Source organism: Asterias amurensis, chromosome 6 (assembly GCF_032118995.1).
Source record: "Asterias amurensis chromosome 6, ASM3211899v1".
Taxonomy (NCBI): Eukaryota; Metazoa; Echinodermata; class Asteroidea; order Forcipulatida; family Asteriidae; genus Asterias; species Asterias amurensis.
In genome coordinates, this window is record NC_092653.1 from 11532389 (window position 1) to 11554186 (window position 21798).

At 39.9% G+C, this 21798-nt stretch overlaps 1 protein-coding gene across 31 annotated transcripts in view; it reads right to left on the minus strand.

The window, feature by feature from the left end:
- Positions 1–21798, minus strand: part of LOC139938390 (uncharacterized) — a 205872-nt gene that overhangs the window by 53402 nt on the left and 130672 nt on the right. For 14 of the 31 annotated variants that reach the window (XM_071933885.1, XM_071933884.1, XM_071933880.1 and 11 more), the window contains 2 exons: positions 4948–5062; positions 2480–2591 (listed from right to left, as the gene is read on the minus strand). The exons of 1 other annotated variant lie outside the window; for it this stretch is intronic. The gene's annotated coding sequence lies outside the window, so the exon portion shown is untranslated. Of the gene's footprint in view, positions 1–356; positions 499–2479; positions 2592–4927; positions 5063–9322; positions 9450–18475; positions 18584–21798 lie in introns of those variants that run through there. 16 more of the 31 variants (XM_071933891.1, XM_071933878.1, XM_071933870.1 and 13 more) reach the window with 13 other exon arrangements.

Sequence of the window (21798 nt, forward strand, 5' to 3'; positions counted from 1 at the left end):
AAAAACGGACCCATGATTGGCTCCCCTCATAATCACTAAAAATAATGATTATAATAAAGACTTGATTTTAAGGCCGATTTCAAATGACACAGTACAAACTACTAAAGTTATTTTACTAGTTGTGATTGGGGATATGAGTAAAAGTTCAAGATATAATTGGATCTTTGTGAAGTTCTTAATTAAACTCTAGAAGGTCCAGTTAAATGTTGAAAGACAAAATCCACCAGGTTTCGTCCCATTGGTTGCCATTGTCGACAGTATGTGCGAGGACTTCTGCTTTTTATGAGGAGAGAGAGTTATTACATGTGCCATATAATCAATACTAGCAGAGCAAGCAAACAGTAAACATGGATTACCTTCTGCATCATCTGAGGCGCAGCGACTCTTGGACTATGGAGAGCAGCAAGTAGTACAAGTAGAATGGTGCAAGTAAGATTGCAGGGCGAGAAGAAGAGGCGTAGAGTGTAGAGGCTGCAGCTTTCCTGTCTCTAATTTCACCTGCAGTTTAGGAGGGAAATTAACCGAACACAGTGTTAATAAACAGTTCCGAACAAATTCTTACACTGATTTCCAACCTCTCTAACTTCAAACCAAGCTTTATTTAAAAACCAATGTATGAGCAAGAAAGATCAATGTTTTTCTTTAAGGATGAAGTCTCTCCTGTATATTTCAATAATGCAATAAGAAAGTAGGTACAACATCTCAAAAATAAGTACAGATCGTCTTAAATGCTGGAAAAAAATAAATTGCATGTGTAAGAGTCTAAAGGGTGTGGGGCTAGTATTTTAACCCTGTATCTAGTACACAATATACGCGATAGCGTTTTATACACCAGTGGGGGGAAAATGGCAACCGAGGCGAAGTCAAGGGTGCCATTTTGCCCAGAAGGTTTACAAGACTTGTGGACCCCAGTCACAGCCTGAAAATTGCCGGCTTTTGAAAGTTGGCTGACCAAATTCTCCAACGCTGAAAATGTTTGCAATGAAACAAAGAAACTGCTTCTCTGTTAAAGCCGTTATACACTATCGGTACAGAAAAGAAAGAAAAAAATTCACAGATTTACAAATAACTTACAGATGATTTACAGAAGGTAATGGTGAAAGACTTTTCTTGAAATATTATTCCATGAAATGCTTTCCTTTTTGAGAAAACATAAAAACAATATCAATTCTTGATAGCGAGAATTACGGATTTATTTTAAACACATGTCATGACACGGTGAAACGTGCGGAAACAAGAGTGGGTTTTCCCATTATTTTCTCCCGACTCCGATGACCGATTGAGCCTAAATTTTCACAGGTTTGTTATTTTATATATAAGTTGTGATACACGAAGTGTAGGACTTGGACAATACTGTTTACCGAAAGTGTATAATGGCTTTAAAGGTTGACTTGCTGATGAGATTAGGGAAAATCATAAGGCATGAAGATTGAAGAACTTTTGAGCAGAATCCAGTGAAATTCAGTTACCAATCAGTGGCGCAGGGATGAAGTTTTTAAATGAAACAGAACAGAATACTGAGACATTTTATCTGTGCAGACTGGGTAGCCGACAAAAAGTTTGAGATTTATTTAGAATTTTGTAAATTAAAAAAAAAAATTTAGATTTGAGGTCAAAAGTTTTTCAGGACGGACTACTGAATCAGTTTATCTGAGTGGAATGGATCAGTTAACCAAAGTTTAAGTGAATATATTGAGATTTTTGTGAAGTTGAGTGTTTGGTCGGAAATCAGAAAAATCTGCCAAAGCCGATATAGCCATTTTTCTTGGTTTGGGGTAAAAAAATATTTGGTTTCAATATAGAACAGACTATTCAAGACATTTCATCAGAAAAGATGGGGTATACTTTAAGATATATTGAGCATCTTGTGAAGTTTTGTTGTTGGTAAAAAATGAGAGCCAACATGGGAAGGGAGTTTAGGGCCCAATGAGATATGTCAGGGATTGCAGCTGAATGATGAACAAAAATGTAATTGTGAGTTAACAAATTGGCCTACAATTTTACAAAACAAAGGATTTTGCTGGTTCTTTCAAAATCGATGCATGTGTTTCAGGGGCATTTTTTTTAAAGGCAATGGACACTATTGGTAATTACTCAAAACAATTATTTGCAAAAAACCTTTCTTGGTGACAAGTAATGGGGAGAGGTTGATGGTATAAAACATTGTGAGAAAGGGCTCCCTCTGAAGTGCCATAGTTTTCGAGAAAGAAGTAATTTTCCACGAATTTGATTTTGAGACCTCAAGTTTAGAACTTGAGGTCTCGAAATCAACCATCTAAACGCACCCAACTTCGCGTGACAATGGTGTTTTTTTCTTTCATTATTATCTCGCAAGTTTGACGACCAATTGAGCTCAAATTTTCACAGGTTTCTTATTTTATGCATATGTTGAGATACACCAACTGTGAAGGCCAGACTTTGACATTTACCAATAGTATCCACGGCCTTTAACTGACGGTTATACTTAATTCTGACTTACCCCTGCAGCTGAAATCGAGTTCTTCTGACATTAGTTGTATGGTCTTACTGCTTGGCCTTGCCATTCTTAGAACCGTTGTTTGGTTGGCAACGCTGGCTCCCGCTCACGACTTCTGGAAATTAGAAATACAAATAAAAATTACATAATGTGACAACCTCGATAAAAGTAAACTCTATCAATGCATTTCAAGAACTCTCAAACCTTGGATCAATTTGGCCCGCAGGCTGAAAACGTGACATGGATGTAAAAGTTTTAGCCCTTCTTTCCGAATCAAATTAAAATACGAAGAGTAAGACGTCATCGATAGGGACCCCTCTAAGTAAGGCCAAAATGTGGTCATGACTCTAGCTTTATGAGCACATATCGAAGTTCCCGGTTAGGATGGCCAGTCTTCCCTGGATGCTGCCCAAATTACTTCCATGAACCAACAAGTGATTGTATCTTGTAAAGCTCTTTGATGGGGGGGGGGGGGGGGGTTGACCGACAACTGCGTACAGTCTGCTTACAGAGTCTGTTGACTTCAGTTTCGGCACAAATATTTCTGGATGGGGATTGGTTCTTGGTAAGGAAAACCAAAGGCCAATCTTACTCTAATCTGTTTCCATTGTATGTGACCAAGGGTCGATTTCACAAAGAGTTAAGAACTCGTCTTATCTAGTGTTAAGACGAGTACCTTGTCCTAACTTAGGATAAATCTTAAGGTCTGCATGCTACAGTGCAGGGTTAGGACTTGTTCTAAGTCCTTACATTAGTCTTATGTTAGGAAGAGTTTTGTGAAATTGACGGCAGGCTTAGTTGTAAGTAAATAGAACTCACTTCGAAGTGTTAGTTGCAGAAAAAAACCGCATGCTTTGCTAAGGAAAAATTGACTGGGCACCAATCACAACAATGCAAACCTGATGTTATTTTGTCTGGTAACCTGTTCCTGCAATGCATTCTAAGCTTAGCAAGTTTTTGTGGTTACAGACTTTATGAAATTGGGCCCTTGTGTTAGTTGCCACCTTGGTTGAAGCCTTGGTGATAGTCTTGGTGCAAGACGTTTCTCGTTTCCTTTTCACACACACCGCGGCCAATTCACCGACAGCGCGCGCAACGACTCACCTGACTTATAGTCCACTCACCGCCGGAGAAACGTCTTGGTCCGTGTACAGATCGCTCGGGAAATTTCGAGCACATTCCAGTCATGCCATGCTGCGCTAGGCCTGCATAACTCTGACGTAGCAGTATCAGCACAATTTCCCACAGTCTGGTATCTGTACGTCTTCGGTGCAGCGCAACCAGAAACAGCCAGGCTTCCTCGTATGTTGGTGTGTAGGGCTTGTAAATTTACGTTCGTCTTTTAATTTTTGTAAACATGATTGCTGTTGAACGATGTGCGAATTTTAGTTTGCCCTAAAATTTGTTTTTAGGAGAGATTTTGAGAATTTATAATAACATAAAAATTATCGATCGCCTATAGCTAGCTTTGCATGCACAACAAAACGCACATGGTGTGTATATTCCCGGGTTCCCGCCGTAGCATGATAGAGCGAGGCTTTCACTCGACACGTCGAGTGCATGCAAGTTACCAGGCTGGCCCGCTTGTCTGTTTCCAGTTGTGCGCATGCGTAGTATTTTGTTGACCCACACATTGAATATGTATGTGAGGTCACATAACTCAAACATGTACACGGACCAAGACGTTTCTCCGGCGGTGAGTGGACTTATAAGTCAGGTGAGTCGTTGCGCGCGGTGTCGGTGAATTGGCCGCGGTGTGCGTGATATAAGAAAACGAGAAACGTCTTGCACCAAGACTACCTTGGTGAGTGAAACTTGGCCTAGAGGTTAGAAGGAAGGGAGACCTTGATAGTACTCTGAGAATCTATAAAAGGTCCACGAAGGCATTAATACTTCTGGAATGATGGCTGCTCAACAAACATACCTAAGATCAAATAGGCCAATATAAGGTATATTGTTTAAAGCAGTGGACACTAGTGGTAAATACTCAAAATAATAAAATGAGTAATGTGCTGAGGTTGATGGCATAAAACAGTGTAAGAAACGGCTTCCCTCTGGTTTTCGAGAAAGAAGTAATTTTCCACGAACTTGATTTCGAGACCTCACATTTAGATTTTGAGGTCTCGAAATCAAACATCTGAAAGCAGTGTGACAAGGATGTTTTTTCTTTCATAGTTATCACGCAACTTCGACGACCAGTTGATCTCAAATTTTCACAGGTTTGTTATTTCATGCGTATGTTGAGATACACCAAGTGAGACGACTAGTCTTTGACAATTACCAATAGTGTCCAGAGTCTTTAAGGCCTATCTGAAACTCTGCCACGAATTGCTGTGTATGGCTGAACAGCACTTATGGATTATCTCTAGTGAAGCAAAAAGTCACCTTGATCTCCTTAATTCTTATTTAAGTATAATAATAGCCAGTTTGGCATCATGACCTTTAAAGTACCTTTATCTTCAAAACAATACCTTGATGCTTTTAAGATCATATATGTCATAGTCAAAGTGGATGCCCAGCAGATGGTCCATATTCAGGCTTCAACACAGCTTGAGGAGGTATTAGCTTCTGTTTCTGGTAAATCCTCTGCAAGTGGAACAAAATATGATTCAATCGTACCAACCAAAATCCATAAAGCTTGGGCGATACCAAGATATTATCGAAAATCGCAATACTAATTTGGAAATGATTGTGCTATCAGATCTATTTGGTTTTAATCGAAATATCGATATATCTCGATGTATCGCGATATCGATTAAGTATCGCAATATCGCTATGTATTTCCTAGCTGATACATCTTGCAACCTCGGAGGTTCGGAGTAAAACCAGAAGAATAGGTCATTAGAACACCTCTCTTATGCTATGACTGTGTCTTCTACAACTTTTACTGGAAGTTTGAAGACTGATGATGTCAAATTTAGTTAATCGCGATTATATCGGATATCCTGATATATTGTCGGCGATATATATATCGTGAATAAAAATAAATCGATATCGCCCAAGCTTAGCCCTGATTTGGAGGAGGACCCCCCCCCCTGCGTGCGAATAAAATCACACGCCTGATCCCTCTTGAAAATGCGCGCCCTCTCATATATTTCCGGTGTAAAAACTGTGTTTTTTTTTCATCAGTTGAATCTGGGCATGTGGAAAGCGTGTTTCTCAAAATGAACATCAGCGAAAAACACCTGGGCCCAACTTCAGCTCTGTTTACCGTCGTGAATTTGTCGCGATCACCAATCCACTTCAATCGACCACAGCCCTGTTTTTGAGGAGGATCCCCTCTGATTCCTCTTGAAAATGCACGCCCTGGCATACATTTCCGGTGTAACATTCGTTGTAAAAACTGTGTTTTTTTCTTCTTCAGTAATTCATATTAATAACCATGTTAACAAATTTTAGGTCTGAAAATGCAAGTATTTTGATACCGCAATTAAAAATTAACATTGATGTTCACATTGATCGCCACAGACATACAGGGTCAGCAAAATGGGGAAAAACTAGCCCCCATAAATTGGTCCAATCCACTCCGTATCCTTGGCCCAAGCACCTTTGATATAACATTCTTCCGCTTTTTGAAAGAAAAGAAAAGAAAAAACGATCCGCATCATAAAACATTCCGTATAATGCTTCTGAGTTTGTAGATAGCCCAACGCCTAGATTTGAAAAAAAATAAATAAAAATACACGCGTTAAAACGTGTAAACTAACATTATTTTTTGTCACCAAACATGCCAAAAGTGAAATCAAAATGGCAATGGCCGGGGAGCTGTTTTTTTCTTAATTAAGGAGAAGTAACATTAAGGTGATGTGCAATTAGTGCAACAACGGCTGTTACATGTTTATATTAGGTCACTAAAAATAATGTAGGTCTGTTACAAAATAATTGTCGAAAAAAAGGGGAAAAAAATCAGCCGTTGATGGGAACGCTGATTTTTTGTTCGTGTGAATTTCTCCCTGTTGGTTTTATCCCAAAAATTTCCTGTGAGTAAACCTGATTTTAAACTAACATTTAGAAGTCAGTAGTGCATCTCCATAGAAAAATGATGCTCTATTCTCTCTCTGCATCTGTTTACAATCCTTTATTATTATTATTGTTTTAAATCATGCCTAATAGTTTATTGGGTCTCAGTCCCCTGTTAAATCGACGGCACGCTTAATTGTAAGTAGGTAGGATTTGAAACTTTGCATGGTGGAGATAAGATATAGAAGAGTTTGCGGTAACACCATGTAATAACAATCTCTAAATGAGTTGGGGTGGTTCTGAAAAGAACCGTTGGGTTAACTCGACGTTTCGATCAGTATGCTCTGATCGTCTTCTGGAGAATGCTGGACTCTGATGCTGCATGCTGCTTAAGTACTAGGCGGTGGATCAGCGGTGATGCATGAAGGCGGGAAATGTAGGCGGGAAGTGAACTCGATGATGCGTGGTGAAACCTGTTGTGGAGCCTAGGGGGTTGTGTGGGGGTGTGTGCTCACTGAACCGTGTCAGTAGGAACAAGCACAGGGGACAGTGAGGGTGTGGGGCCTAGGTGACTGAGGGTATAGATGACCCAAAGCAGTCTAATAGTTGGGGCCTAGGGGGTGACCGTGGATATAGAAGATCCATTGGTCGGGAGAAGAGGGAGCCAGATGTCACTGATGTGGAAGCCGATGTCTTGGGGTACGGTGTCATGCTTGTGGATCTCGATGGCCTCTCTAATGCGTCTAGGGTGCCACGCCTGGATGGGAGCGATGATCTCAGCAGCATCCCAGTTCACTCGGTGGTCAGCGATGTGGGAATGCTTGCCGATGGCGGATTTATCGAAGTCCCCCCTCCTTCCGTGTGCTCGGTGTTCCTTAAGTCTAGTGGGAAGGTTACGCCCGGTTTCCCCGACATAAACCTTACCACATTCGCATGGAATGCGATAGACTCCGGCACGGGCGGAGGGGTCCTTCTTGTCCTTGTGCGATTGGAGAGAGCCATGGAGTTTCTTCGGGGCGGAGTGATACACCTTGATACCTGCTTCCTTGAAGATGCGTTGGAGGCGATGAGAGGGGGGACCTAGGTATGGTAAACTAACTGTGGGTGTGTGTGTTTGACCTTGGGTATAGGAGACCCTTTGGTCGGGGGGGACGGGCTTGCTAGTCTTGACTTGCTTGGCGTTGTATCCATTCCGCTGTAGAGAAGTGGTGATGTGCTGCAACTCATGCTGGAGGCTATCCGGATCACAAATGGTATAAGCCCGTTGAACCAGCGCACGGTTGACTGACGACTTGATGGCTGGATGATGGAAAGACCGCTGATGCAGGTAGCGGTCGGTGTGGGTGGGTTTCCGGTAAATGCTGTGATGTAGGGTGCCGTCTTGGTTTCTTGTAATGAGAACATCCAGAAAGGGTAACTTTCCGGAATGTTCTTGCTCCATGGTGAACTTGATACTGGAGTGTTGTTGGTTGAGGTACTGCAGAAATTCATGGAGAGAGTCCTGACCGTGGGGCCACACGACAAAGGTGTCGTCAACGTAGCGGAGCCACAGGCTGGGTCGGAGGTCAGCGGTGAGGAGTGATGAGGACTCGAACTCCTCCATGAATATGTCAGCTAGAACCGGGGTCTCCCGACCAATGGATCTTCTATATCCACGGTCACCCCCTAGGCCCCAACTATTAGACTGCTTTGGGTCATCTATACCCTCAGTCACCTAGGCCCCACACCCTCACTGTCCCCTGTGCTTGTTCCTACTGACACGGTTCAGTGAGCACACACCCCCACACAACCCCCTAGGCTCCACAACAGGTTTCACCACGCATCATCGAGTTCACTTCCCGCCTACATTTCCCGCCTTCATGCATCACCGCTGATCCACCGCCTAGTACTTAAGCAGCATGCAGCATCAGAGTCCAGCATTCTCCAGAAGACGATCAGAGCATACTGATCGAAACGTCGAGTTAACCCAACGGTTCTTTTCAGAACCACCCCAACTCATTTAGAGATTGTTATTACATGGTGTTACCGCAAACTCTTCTATATCTATATATAATTGTAAGTAAATAGAACTCACTCCGAAGTGTTAGTTGCAGTAAATACTGCTTGCTTTGCTAAGGAAATATTGAGTGGGGCACCAATCACAATAATGCAAACCTAATGTTATTTTGTCTGGTAACCTGTTCCTGCAAGGCATTCTGTGCTTAGCAAGTTTTTACTGTTACAGACTTCATGAAATTGGGCCCTTGTGGTAGTTGCCACCTTAGTTGAAGCCATGGTGAGCAAAACTTGACCTAGAGGTTCGAAGGAAGGGAGACTTTGATAGTACTGCGAAAATCTACGAAAGGTCCATGAAGGCATTAATACTTCTGGAATGATGGCTGCTCAACAAACACACCTTAATTGGTAACGCGTAATGGGGAGAGGTTGATAGTATAAAAGAGCGGAGAAACGGCTCCCTCTGAAGTGGCGTAGTTTTCAAGAAAGAAGTTATTTTACACAAATTTGATTTCAAGACCTCAGATTTAGAATTTGAGGTCTTGAAATCAAACATCCGAAAACAAACAACTTCGTGTGACAAGGATGCTTTTTTCTTTCATAGTTATCTCGCAACTTTGAAGACCAAAACTCAAATTTTCACAGGTTTGTTATTTTATGCATATGTTGAGACACACCAAGAGAGACGCTGGTCTTTGACAATTACCAATAGTGTCCAGTTTCTTTAAGGCCCATCTGAAACTCTGCAACGAATTGCTGTATGGCTGAACAGCACTAGGATTATCCCTGTTGTTAGGCGTTTTTTAAAAGAGGTGAAACAAACAGTCACCTAGATCTCCTTTATTCTTAATACATGTATATAGCCAGTTTGGCGTATGACCAATAAAGTACCTTTATCTTCAAAACATTACCATGATGCTTTCAAGTATCTCATAGTCAAAGTGGATGCCCAGCAGATGGTCCATATTCAGGCTTCAACACAGCTTGAGGAGGTAAGCTTCTGTTTCTGGTAAATCCTCTGCAAGTGGAACAAAATATGATTCAATCGTACCAACCAAAATCCTTCACATTAAAGCAAGTAGTAGTTGTTCTTACACTTCATTTTGGTTCAAAAACTTGTATCTTTGTCATGTTTGTTAGAGGCTACAAACACCAGTGTCTGAAAATCTTGAACAATTCATGGCTAGTACACAATGCGTTTGGGACAAAGTGGACAGGGCCCAATTTCTTAAAGCGGTTAAGCAGAAAATACTGCTTGGCAAATTTTTTTTTATAGCTACAGCAATGCAAACTTAAAGTAATTTTGCTGGTAGTTAGTTTCTGCTAATCAATACTATTCTGTGCTTAGCAAAAATGTGTTTACACAGGCCTTATAAATGAAGGCTCTGGTAGAAGTGTGAAAAGCTGAAAATAGGTGATGGGAGCTACCAAAGGAATGAGAACCAAACTACACTATGAGGAAGGCTTCTACAGAGGCCAGTCTATGCAGAACTATGATGAGGGACCTTCCGTTAACACATACGCTGAAAATGTTTGCAATGAAACGGAGAGACTGCTTCTCTCTTAAAGCCGTTATACACTTTCGGTACAGAAAAGAAAGAAAAAAGTTCACAGATTTACAAATAACTTACAGGGTCTACAGAAGGTAATGGTGAAAGACTACTCTTGAAATATTATTTCATGAAATGCTTTACTTTTTGAGAAAACATTAAAACAAAATAAATTCTCGATAAAGAGAATTACAGATTTATAAACACATGTCATGACACGGCGAAACGTGCAGAAACAAGAATGGGTTTTCCCATTATTTTCTCCCGACTCCGATGACCGATTGAGCCTAATTTTCACAGGTTTGTTATTTTATATGTAAGTTGTGATACACGAAGGACTTGGACAATACTGTTTACCGAAAGTGTATAATGGATCTAAAGGTTGACTTGCTGATGAGATTAGGGGAAGTCATAAGGCATGAAGACCGAAGAACTTTTGAGCAGAACCCAGTGAAATTCAGTTACCAATCAGTGGCGCGGGGATGTAATTTTTAAATGAAACAGAACAGAATACTGAGACATTTTATCTGTGCAGACTGGGTATATGACAAAAAGTTTGAGAATTATTAATTGTAAATTGGAAAAAAACTCAGATTTGGGATCAAAAGTTTTTCAGGGATTTTATGGATACAGAACGGACTACTGAAGCAGTTTTATCTGTGTGGAATGGGTCAATTAACCAAAGTTTAAGAGAATATATTGAGAATTTTGTGAAGTTGAGTATTTGGTCGGAAATCAATTTTCTTGGTTTGGGGTAAAAAAATGTTTGGTTTCAAATGATACAGAACAGACTATTCAAGACATTTCATCAGAAAAGATGGGGTATACTTTAAGATATATTGAGCATCTTATGAAGATTTGTTTTTGGTAAAAATTTGGTTTAAAGACTTTTATCTTTGTCAGTGTCTGAAAATTGTGCACAATTCATGGCTAGAACACAATGTGTCTGGGACAAAGTGGACAGGGCCCAATTTCATAAAGCTGTTAAGCAGAAAACACTACTTGGCAATTTGTTTTTCTACAAGCAAAAGTTGAGTCGAGCACCAGCCACAGCAACGCAAATTTAAAGACAGTGTACACTATTGGTAATTGTCAAAGACCAGTCTTCTCACTTGGTGTATCTCAACATATGCATAAATAACAAACCTGTGAAAATTTGAGCTCGATCGGTCGTCGGAGTTGCAAGATAACTATGAAAGGAAAAAACACCCTTGTCACACGAAGATGTGTGCGTTTAGATGGTTGATTTCGAAGTCTCGAAATCAAATTCGTGGAAAATTACTCCTTTCTCCAAAACCAGGTCACTTCAGAGGGAGCTGTTTCTCACAATGTTTTATACTATCAACCGACCCCCATTACTCGTTACAAAGTAAGGTTTTATGCCAATAATTATTTTGAGTAATTACCAACAGTGTCCACTGCCTTTAAAGTGATTTTTGCTGGTAGCTCGTTTCTGCTTATCAATAGTATTCTGTGCTTAGCAAACATGTGTTTCACAGGCCTTATAAATGAGGGCTCTTATTATTAGTGTGGCCATGCCTCTAACTTTTTATTTTATAACTTAAAGTTATTTGGGCTGGTCGTTCCTGCTAAGCAATACTATTCTGTGCTTAGCGAGTTTGTGTGCTTGCTTAATGAAATTGGACCCTGGAAGAATTGTGAGAAGCTCAGAATAGCGGCAATTCAAACAGTTTATGGCAACTACTTTAGAAATGAGCCCCCCCCCCCCCGCAAAAAAAAACACACACAAAAAAACACACAAAAACTACAATTTGAGGACAAGGCCATTGCAGATAAATCTCTGAGAATGATACATATGTTCATCATGTTATTGCTTGATTTGATGGGAAGGACTTAATAGATTATTCATACATACTCACGCTGTTTTTCAACAGCCTGGTTTAAATTGTTCTTTTTTGTTAGCTTGATATTACCAGTCAGTTAGCAGGGGTCCTAATTAAACTACCTCAACTCATGTTAATCTGGCATGGGTATCGTACTCTTGATACTCCAATGGTTTACAGCCATTACTACAAAATAAAAAACTGCACTTTGATAGAAGTGTCGATGATGTTTTCCCCCTTATTTTGCAAGAAATTCTTAACAGCAACTCAAGCCAATCGACAGTGCTTACGGGTTAGCAAGAAAATTTTGCATCCACCTTGCGCAGTAATAATTTGGCTGCATTGGCCTGGCACGGGTTAACCATCAGAGGAACCACTAAAACCAAGTTCAAATGACCAATAACAATATTCTTAATACCAGTATCAGCTGCCAGACAAAAGTTTTGCTGCATTAGGCTCGCCAGACGCAATGACAGAAGTTTTAAAAATGTGCGATGCAGTGAGTACCGAGCAGAAAATTTGATTTTTTTTAAAGATGTTTTTCAATTTAACTCAACAAAAAGGCAAAACAAGCATCATGAATGTATGTTGAGTGTAACAATGGATATAATATTTGTTTGCTGTGAACTCATGGGTATATTTGTTAGCTGTGAACTCATTGAGAACATAGTGAGGGACACTATGAATATACATGTATGAACGGAATTTAAGCTTCGCAAATCAGGTAAAAAGTAAAAAAAATTGTAGTCAAGTTTGTGTTCGCATTGTAAAGAAGTTGAAGGAACCTGACTAACAATGAAAACGTCCGTTTGCGCGCTCCACCGAAAACGAGCATGTTGTCAAGACCGTTGAGAAACTTGGTCACACTCAAAAATCATTTGATTTTTACCTTTAAACGTGTAATGTGTTTTGAACAAATCTAAGCGTAGGGCTATCTACTTCAGTTAGCTTGATAAGGTTCATATTGCAGGTCTAGGTTTCTTTAAAATAGGTAGAATTTTATATCAAAGTGCTGGGCCAAGGATACGGAGTGGATTGGATCCAATTTATGGGGGCTAGTTTTTCCCCAATTTGCTGACCCTGCAGGTCGGTTGCGATCAATGTTTTGCACATTTATAATTGCGGTATCAAAATACTTGCATTTCCAGACCTACAAGTAAAATTGGTTAACAATAACAGGGTCATCAGTATGAATTACTGAGAAAAAAAAACCTGTTTTTACTATGTTATTTTGTTTTACAATTACGCTGGAAAGTTATGTCAGGGCGTGCATTTTGAAGGGATCAGGTGTGTTATTTTATTCGCACGCAGGGGGATCCTCCTCGATATAAGGGCTGTCGATGGAAGTGGAATGGTGATCACAAGCGACGAATAGGATTCAACTAGCCTTGGCCACACAAGTGGGGCTAACCATTTACCAGGGCTACCTTTTGCAGTCTGAAAAATAACGTGTCTTTTCCGTGGTAATTATCACTCAATCAAAAAACCTATCATTATTATTAAACTACATGACATAAATCAACTCTAAAAAACTTACCTAACAAGTAACAATTACATATCTGAGGTTAATTACCCCAAACACTATTTTCAGCTCAACTCATTTCCATTACCCTACACGTCTAGGTTAACTTATTCTCAAACGTTTGGGGTTCATTGGTACACACCATTAGTATCCGAAGTAATAAGGCTACACTAAACTGGCAGCAACAGTCCTCACACTTCCCACGATTGGCCGTGTACACAATACAGCGTATAGTGAACACGCACGCTGACTGCATGAAAAGACCCCACTATTATATCCTTCACAGAACCCATCCTAATAGTATTGAAACCTCAACGGAATTTTTGAAAATTTTTAGGATCTATTAATTAAGAATGTAGCTTAATAAATAATATTTTTTCATATTTTTACTAATTAAAATTACCGACTTAAATTCAAAGTCAAAGTCATCTCAAACGTTTGGGGCTCATTGATTTCCAAGTACCGTCAATACAGCGTATAGTGAACACGCACGCTGACTGCATGAAAAGACCCCACTATTATACCCTTCACAGAACCCATCCTCATAGTAATTAAACATCGACGGAATTTCTGCAAATTTTTAGGATCTATTTATGAAGAATGTAGCTTAATAAATAATATTTTTTCATATTTTTCCTATTAATAATTGTTAACTTATCAGGGGTCGAAATTGCCACTAGCCCGCTAGCCCGGGACTACCAGATTTACAGCCGGGCTACTCATTTTTCCAGTTTGATAGCCCGACGGGCTAGTGGAAAAATAATGCAAAAATCATCATCACAAACAATAAAGAACTATGTTATTGGTGTATTGTAAAGTTTGAGCCGTGACGCGAGACATAATGTGTCTTTCGGGCTACCAAAATCTAATCAGGGCTACTAAAAATTATTGGTCACTAGCCCTGCTGACTACCATGGAAATACACTTAATTTCGACCCCTGCTTATTCAAAGTTAAATTCATCTCAAACGTGTGGGGCTCATCGATTTTTGTGTGCACAATACAGCGTATAACTGTAGTCAACAGGCACACTGACTGCAAGAACAGACCTCACTATTATACCCTTTACAGAACCCATCCTCATGGTATATAAACCTCGACGGAATTTCTGCAAATTTTTAGGATCTATTAGTGAAGAATGTAGCTTAATAAATAATATTTTTTTCATATTTTTACTAACTATAATTACCGACTTATTCAAAGTTAAAGTCATCTCAAACGTTTGGGGCTCATCGATTTCCAAGTACCGCCAATACAGCGTATAGTCAACAGGCACGCTGACTGCAAGAACAGACCTCACTATTATACCCTTCACAGAACCCATCCTCATAGTATTGAAACCTCGACGGAATTTCTTCAAATTTTTAGGATCTATTAATGAAGAATGTAGCTTAATATATAATAATTTTTCATCGTTTTCCTGTTTATAATTGTTAACTTATTCAAAGTTAAAGTCATCTCAAACGTTTGGGGCTCATCGATTTCCGTGTATACAATACAGCGTATAGTCAACAGGCACGCTGACTGCAAGAACAGACCTCACTATTATACCCTTCACAGAACAAATTCTACACCAACATTAAAGCAAGTACCGTATCCACCATGCATGTACTGTATGCGTACCACCACACACGTGGACACACACGTGCGGACGACCAAAAGTAAGCTTTCCATATCTGTGTTTTGATTGGCCAACCGAGGTGACCTCAGACCAATCAAAACAACCCAGCTCTGGTAGCTTTCAGTCACTGCATTTATCCAATGGTATCATTATACCCAATGGAATCACTGGATCTGAATAGCTGGTACATGTCTTTATCCTTGCGGATAAAGACAGGGGCCCAGTTAGCCCCACTTGTGTGGCCAAGGATAGCTGAATCCTTAGCCACACGTCCACCCCATTTCCTCATGCAGCTAAGGAATACAACAAATTCTACGTAGCACGTGCGCGTAAAAAGTACACAAGCTTAATTCACATAAAACAGCCGTTGGGAAAAGTTTCCGTATGGCGCCACCACTTTTTCATTCCAAATAAAATAATATAGTAACTTATTTACCTGATTGATATATAAATCCCTTTTTGTAAAAATGAGTGAAAAAGTGGTGGCGCCATACGGAAATTTATCCCAGCCATTGATTTGTATTCGCGCCCTCACGGGCCCACAGCTCGGCAGGCCGATGACGTCATGTTGATTCGCATATTCCAAAATGGCTGCGCCGTGCACGAAACGATGAAATTAGAGTCGGCGAAAGGTAGCAAAGTTATCGTTAAAAATTTCTTTTTACAATTTTATTTGTTTCACTTTTCAATACACACAAAGCAAGCTAAGAGTTATGTGAACACATTCAGCCGGTTTATAATGCCGGGTGGCTCGTAGATAGCGCGCCAGAATTTTGTTATTCTTTAGCTGCATGAGGAAATGAGGTGGACGTGTGGCTAAGGATCCAGCTATCCTTGGCCACACAAGTGGGGCTAGGGCCCAGTCCATTTACCAGGCCAGTGCTACCTTTGCATTTGGCTTTTGCAGTCTGAAAAATAACTAGCCCCATAAATCGGTCCAACCCACTCCGTATCCTTGGCCCCAGCACCACTGATATCAAAACCTTTCGGAAAATCATCTGAAACTCTCCGCATCATGAAACTTACGGATCTAATACTTCAGAAGTTGCAGATAGCACTATACTTGGAATCGTTCACATAATGTAGGTATCACAGATTTTGAGTAAAAATCAAGTAAATTTTATGTGTGAATTTTCTCAACTGACGCTCTTTTACCGCTCATGCCGATATGCCGCTTGTCCCCCGACCGTGCGCAGATTTTTTTCCCAGGACAAACGTGTGGAATCATCTGCACACGTTCGTCCTGGGAAGAAAAGATACTCAATCCGCGCTTCGTGTACAAACATATGGACACGCGTCTGGGAACTACAAAGAATGGTTCCCCAATCCGTGCTTTGTGTACAAACATACGGACACGCGTCTGGGAACTACAAAGAATAGTTCCCAGACGCGTGTCCGTATGTTTATATACACGAAGCGTGGATTGGGTATCTTTTCTTCCCAGGACGAACGTGTGCAGATGATTCCACACGTTTGTCCTGGGAAAAAAATCTGCACACGGTCGGGGGACAATCGGCATGAGCGGTAAAAGAGCGTTAGTTGAGAAAATTCACACGCAAAATTTACTTGATTTTTACTCAAAATCTGTGATACCTGTGTGAACGCATCCAATGCTATCTGCAACTTCTGAAGTATTAGATCCGTAAGTTTCATGATGCGGAGAGTTTCAGATGATTTTCCGAAAGGTTTTGATATCAGTGGTGCTGGGGCCAAGGATACGGAGTGGATTGGACCGATTTATGGGGCTGAGTGGATTGGACCGATTTATGGGGCCAAAAAATAACTAGTTGCGATAACGTAACCCTCCTGCCGATGGCGGAGCCGGAGGGTTACAAGTCACTTCAAGCGAAAAACGGCGAAATGGTCAAACACGTACAATTTCAACAGCTAGTCAACAGATTTGCTCAATTTTTACCCCTTTCGAAAATCATGACATAAATTCTATGAACGCGACCTTAATCCTCAATATCTAATGAATAACATTCAACACACTATTGAGAAAGTATTTTGAAATAAAGTACAAAAACTTACCAGATCCTGGAGCGAAACAGTCACAAATTTCCCAGGTTCTATTTTGAACCTGTCGCTTCGCCATTTTGTGACTTCCCGATGTTCATTGCTGTTGGACTAAACCATTCAGTAAAAGGGGTGTTATAAGGCAGCGCGGCAGTGCGTGTGCGATGTCCGTTTACTATGCCCGCTGTTCACTCACTTAAAGCACTGCCGCACTGCAGCACCCCTTGTAACACCCCTTTTACAGAATGGTTTAGTCAAACTCGGCTGCGGCTCGGTCGGCAGGTCGTCAATTCAATTGGCTGGTACCTGCGATTGGGTTCAGCGCTTGGGGTCAGCGCATGGTAACCAGCGAAAGGTTCAAAAATAGAACCTGGGAAATTTGTGACTGTTTCGCTCCCAGAATCTGGTAAGTTTTTGTCCTTTTTTTCAAAGTATTTTCTCAATTGTGTTTTTGAATGTTATTCATTAGACATTGAGGATTAAGTTCGTGTTCATAGAATTTGAGTCATTATTTTTTAAAGTGGTAAAAATTGAGCAAATCTGTTGACTAAAATATTTCGCCGTTTTTCGATTGAAGTGACTCGTAACCCTCCGGCGGGTACCGGTCAACTCGGTCCCAAGCCAACTCGGTCCCAGTCAACTCGGTCCCAAGTCAACTCGGTCCCAAGTCAACTCGGTCCCAAGTCAACTCGGTCCCAAGTCAACTCGGTCCCAAGTCAACTCGGTCCCAAGTCAACTCGTCCCAAGTCAACTCGGAGGGGAGGGCGGGGAGGAGGGACCGCAATTAACCCAAGATTATTATTTGTATCTTGTAAAATGCGCTTTAGTCTATTATGATTTTTATTTAATTAGTATTTTTTTGATATTATTTGTTATTCTTATAAGTAAACTTGAAAGTTTTCTTTATAATTTAACCAAACATAAAATTATTTCCTTTCCAATTTCTTTAGTGTTTAATAATTATTATGTAGTTCGTACTGATTTTAGATTAATTAATTTTAAATGTAAGTTACTTGAAAAGAAATCAAAGAGGATTCAATTATTAATGTTTGTCAATTAATTAATTGTTGAGAGCTATGATACAGAAAACAATACTCTGGTTGAAATAAAAGCAAAGAGACATTTGAATACATTTTTTTGGGCCAACACAATCGGTAATATTTCAAAAGTGAAAAGACATTAGTATTTTTTTTCAATTCAAAGAAAACATACAATTACTTCCCGTCAACCATACGGACCGAGTTGACTTGGGACCGAGTTGACTTGGGACCGAGTTGACTTGGACCGAGTTGACTTGGGACCGAGTTGACTGGGACCGAGTTGACTTGGGACCGAGTTGACTCATAAGCCCTCCGGCTACGCCGTCGGCAGGAGGGTTACGTTATCGCAACTAAAAAATAACGTGTCTTTTCCGTGGTAATTATCACTCAATCACAAAACCCACCATTATCATTAAACTACATATGACATAAATCAACTCTATAAAACTTACCTAACAAATAACAATAACATATCTGAGGTTATTAGCCCCAAACACTGTATTTTCAGCTCAACTCATTTCCGTTACCCTACGTCTACTGGGACGCGCCATCTTGTTCTGACTTGGAACCTAAATTTGAAGAGCGCCCTCTATTGAAACTAAATAAGTCAGTCAAGAATACTATTTGAATTCTTCCGGTCAAGCTAACGTTTAAATCACCAGGGCGCTCTAATTGTTGAGAAAAAATTGCAAATTGTGTTGGGAAATGGGACATTTTATCTTACAACTCAAAACCTGACCTTGCATTTCCTTCGTATGGCAAACTAACAAACGATATTTAACTTTTGTCTGTGGAAATTTCAGTTTGTTTAAACAATGATAACCTCTGTCATTTTGTTTGATTGAAACACAATCTTCTCAGAAGTTGTGTGGAGAACGCTGTCAAAACCCAACATTGTGTGGCTCGCAGCAATCTCAAAACTTCGCTCGTCCCCAGCGCCTTGCTTTAACCAAAGGCGCTGGGATGGGCAAACGCGTCATGCAACGCTCATTGGTTTAATAATGCGCAGGCCCATCATGCATCACACTAACACACCGCAACATATTTCTATACACTAAATACGTGACGTACTTCCTGAACAAGAACCTGTTCAAGCGATTAGCCCATCCCAGCGGTCCTGGATAGACCATGGAGGAAGAAATTCTTCCTCCATGGATAGACTGGCCGCTGGGGCCGAGCGAATCTCAAAACACGCTAACTCCCAATAATCCGCAGTGCAAAGTCTTCGTTCAACATGCAACAGAGGGGGTGAAACACCAGCTAAATGGCTATGTAAAGCTTTATGCTATTGGTCCATATTCACCCCTGTCTATTTGCCGATGGAACTTGAAACAGTGCTTATGATTCGTCAGTAGTTAGTTGTGCACAAAAACATTGCTACGGATAGTGCGACAGACGGTTCCGACAGACAATGAACGACGTAAATCGACGCTTAACTACACGTAAGTTTTGACTCCCTTTTCTCTTGAATTTTCACACAATAAAGGTGCAACTATAAAGATAATGCACTGTAGCTCAATCTGTGTCAAAAAAGTTTTGATTTGTTGAAGAGAACATGAGAAAATAGCCGTTTAAAAACCGCATAAATTGTTGATAGCCCGCCACGATTTGCTGTAGGTTCGCGTGGGTCGCTGGACCAGTTCATTCTTTCAAAATAATATTTTGTTATTGTAAAATGTTACAAAAACCTTGCTCTATGTGTTATACAAATATTTTTAAACTCTCATTCAACTAAAACTTTCATCTGATTCTCATGAGGTTTGATCAATTTGTTGTTAATAAATGTTCAAGTGATAGGCTAGCCCACCTTGTTGAGCTGTAATGGCTCCGCTTTTAACATCGGTCTCATCACTGTCACCATTACAGCCCACCTTCGATACATGTCTTAAACGCTAAGTTTTCAAAGACGCAAAATGCGAGGTAGTTTGATTGCAAATTTCTCCCATTTAAAAAAATCCTATACTACTCCAACATACCTCATTTTATTCCTTACATCTGTGGAATTACTATAACACATAACAGGGGTTACTAAATGATGACATTCGAATCATGTGAATTGCTGTGGCATGGTGAAATTACATGTCATTACGGCTTGACACTTTTGTGCACTGTAGAGTTGTTCTCATGATTTTATTTCCCTATTCTCAAAAAAGAATAACAAAAGTTACGTGTATTACGGAGTAAATCCAAAAATTTCTTTACGTAAGAGTAAACATCAATTTATAAGCAAACAGAGTACGGGGCCGTTTTGGTAAGCAACAGCTTGTAAGAAAAAACACTGCATGAGACGAGACAGACAAGAAAACAATTGACAATTTAGAAATCAAGCCTTATATTTGGTCGTTATTATACAAAATTGTTCTTCATGAGCAGTGACATGTATTGCCTGCCAGGAAATAGACTGGAATGTATAAGGCCTAATTTCATTATGCCGGTAAGCATAAAAAACTTGCTTTAAGCACAGAAAAGTATAGCTTAGCCGATAAGAGAAACTGGCTATACACATGTACACGTACCCCATGTACCAAAAAAATGAATGTAAGAAGCATCACCGCGGTTATTATCTCAGATTGTGTGTCTAAAGGAATTATTCTTCTTATTTTGACCAAGTTCTTTCCATTTGGACCGTATTCACTCTGGGATATGTAGGCTATAAAACTTTATAAGTGCGGTAAAGGAGTACAGCAGTTGGTAGGCCCTACAATGATATCGTTCACTTATTGGTTCAAACGCTTGACCCCCCAAAATGGAATACTATTCTTAAAAGAGGCGTTATCGTAACCCTTTCTACATTGTATTCCGTCAGGGAAAATTCTTCCTATGTTGACTGTTTCATTGTATACAAAGTGACGTTTTAAGTTCTAGAATAAGAGTTGATAACCAACGATGTTCTTCAAAACAAACGCTACTACTTTGTAACTATCTCTTTAATAAAACTGTCACCGTGCCAAGTTTCAAAATCCAGGGAAACCAACTCGGATTTTGCCCGAGTTTTTTTAGGCGAACAAAATTAATCATAATTCACCCAGGCACATTTTCCTTTGACAAAAAAACAATGCAGAGTGTTTTACAGGGCAGGGTATTTTATTATTTTAAAATGATCATTCTACATCACACAGTTGTTTCTTGTTTCACATGATCAATGTCTTTATTTCATAAATGCATAATGTTAACCTGGCAAATAAATTGAAATTTTTAAATCTTACTGTACACCTAAAGGGCAGAAAAAAAATCGTCAGAGTAAAGTGCTTGGTAATCATGATATTAATGATCACTACTATCACTGACATACAGAAACTGGAAATAATTCAAGCTGGAAGAAAAATGTATACCAATTTGTAAACAGGGAGTTAAGTTAATACACAGTTGAGTTATGATTATTCATAGAGTTCATTAACTGCAAAGAAAGCTTATAAATGGACTTTTATGAAAACACACAAAACTTTAAAACTTGTCCATTAATGGAATGGATGAACAGTTCATGAACTTGGTTCATGAACTGCTGTGATGAACATGTCACGAACTGTTTGGTGCATGGACTGATCATGAACATTCTTAAAAGTTCATCAAGTCATACGAGATAATGAAGCTGACGCGCAGAGTTTCTTTGCAAAATCGTGATCAGAATAGGCGCTTTTGAGACCCTTTGAGAAGACCCTTTGAGAATTCATGAGAAAATCTGAGTGTTCAATAGCGCGTCAGTAAACCGCTCCGCTTGGTGGGAAATATTTGAACAACACTTGAAACGAAGGAGGATTATCTTGAGATGTTTTTC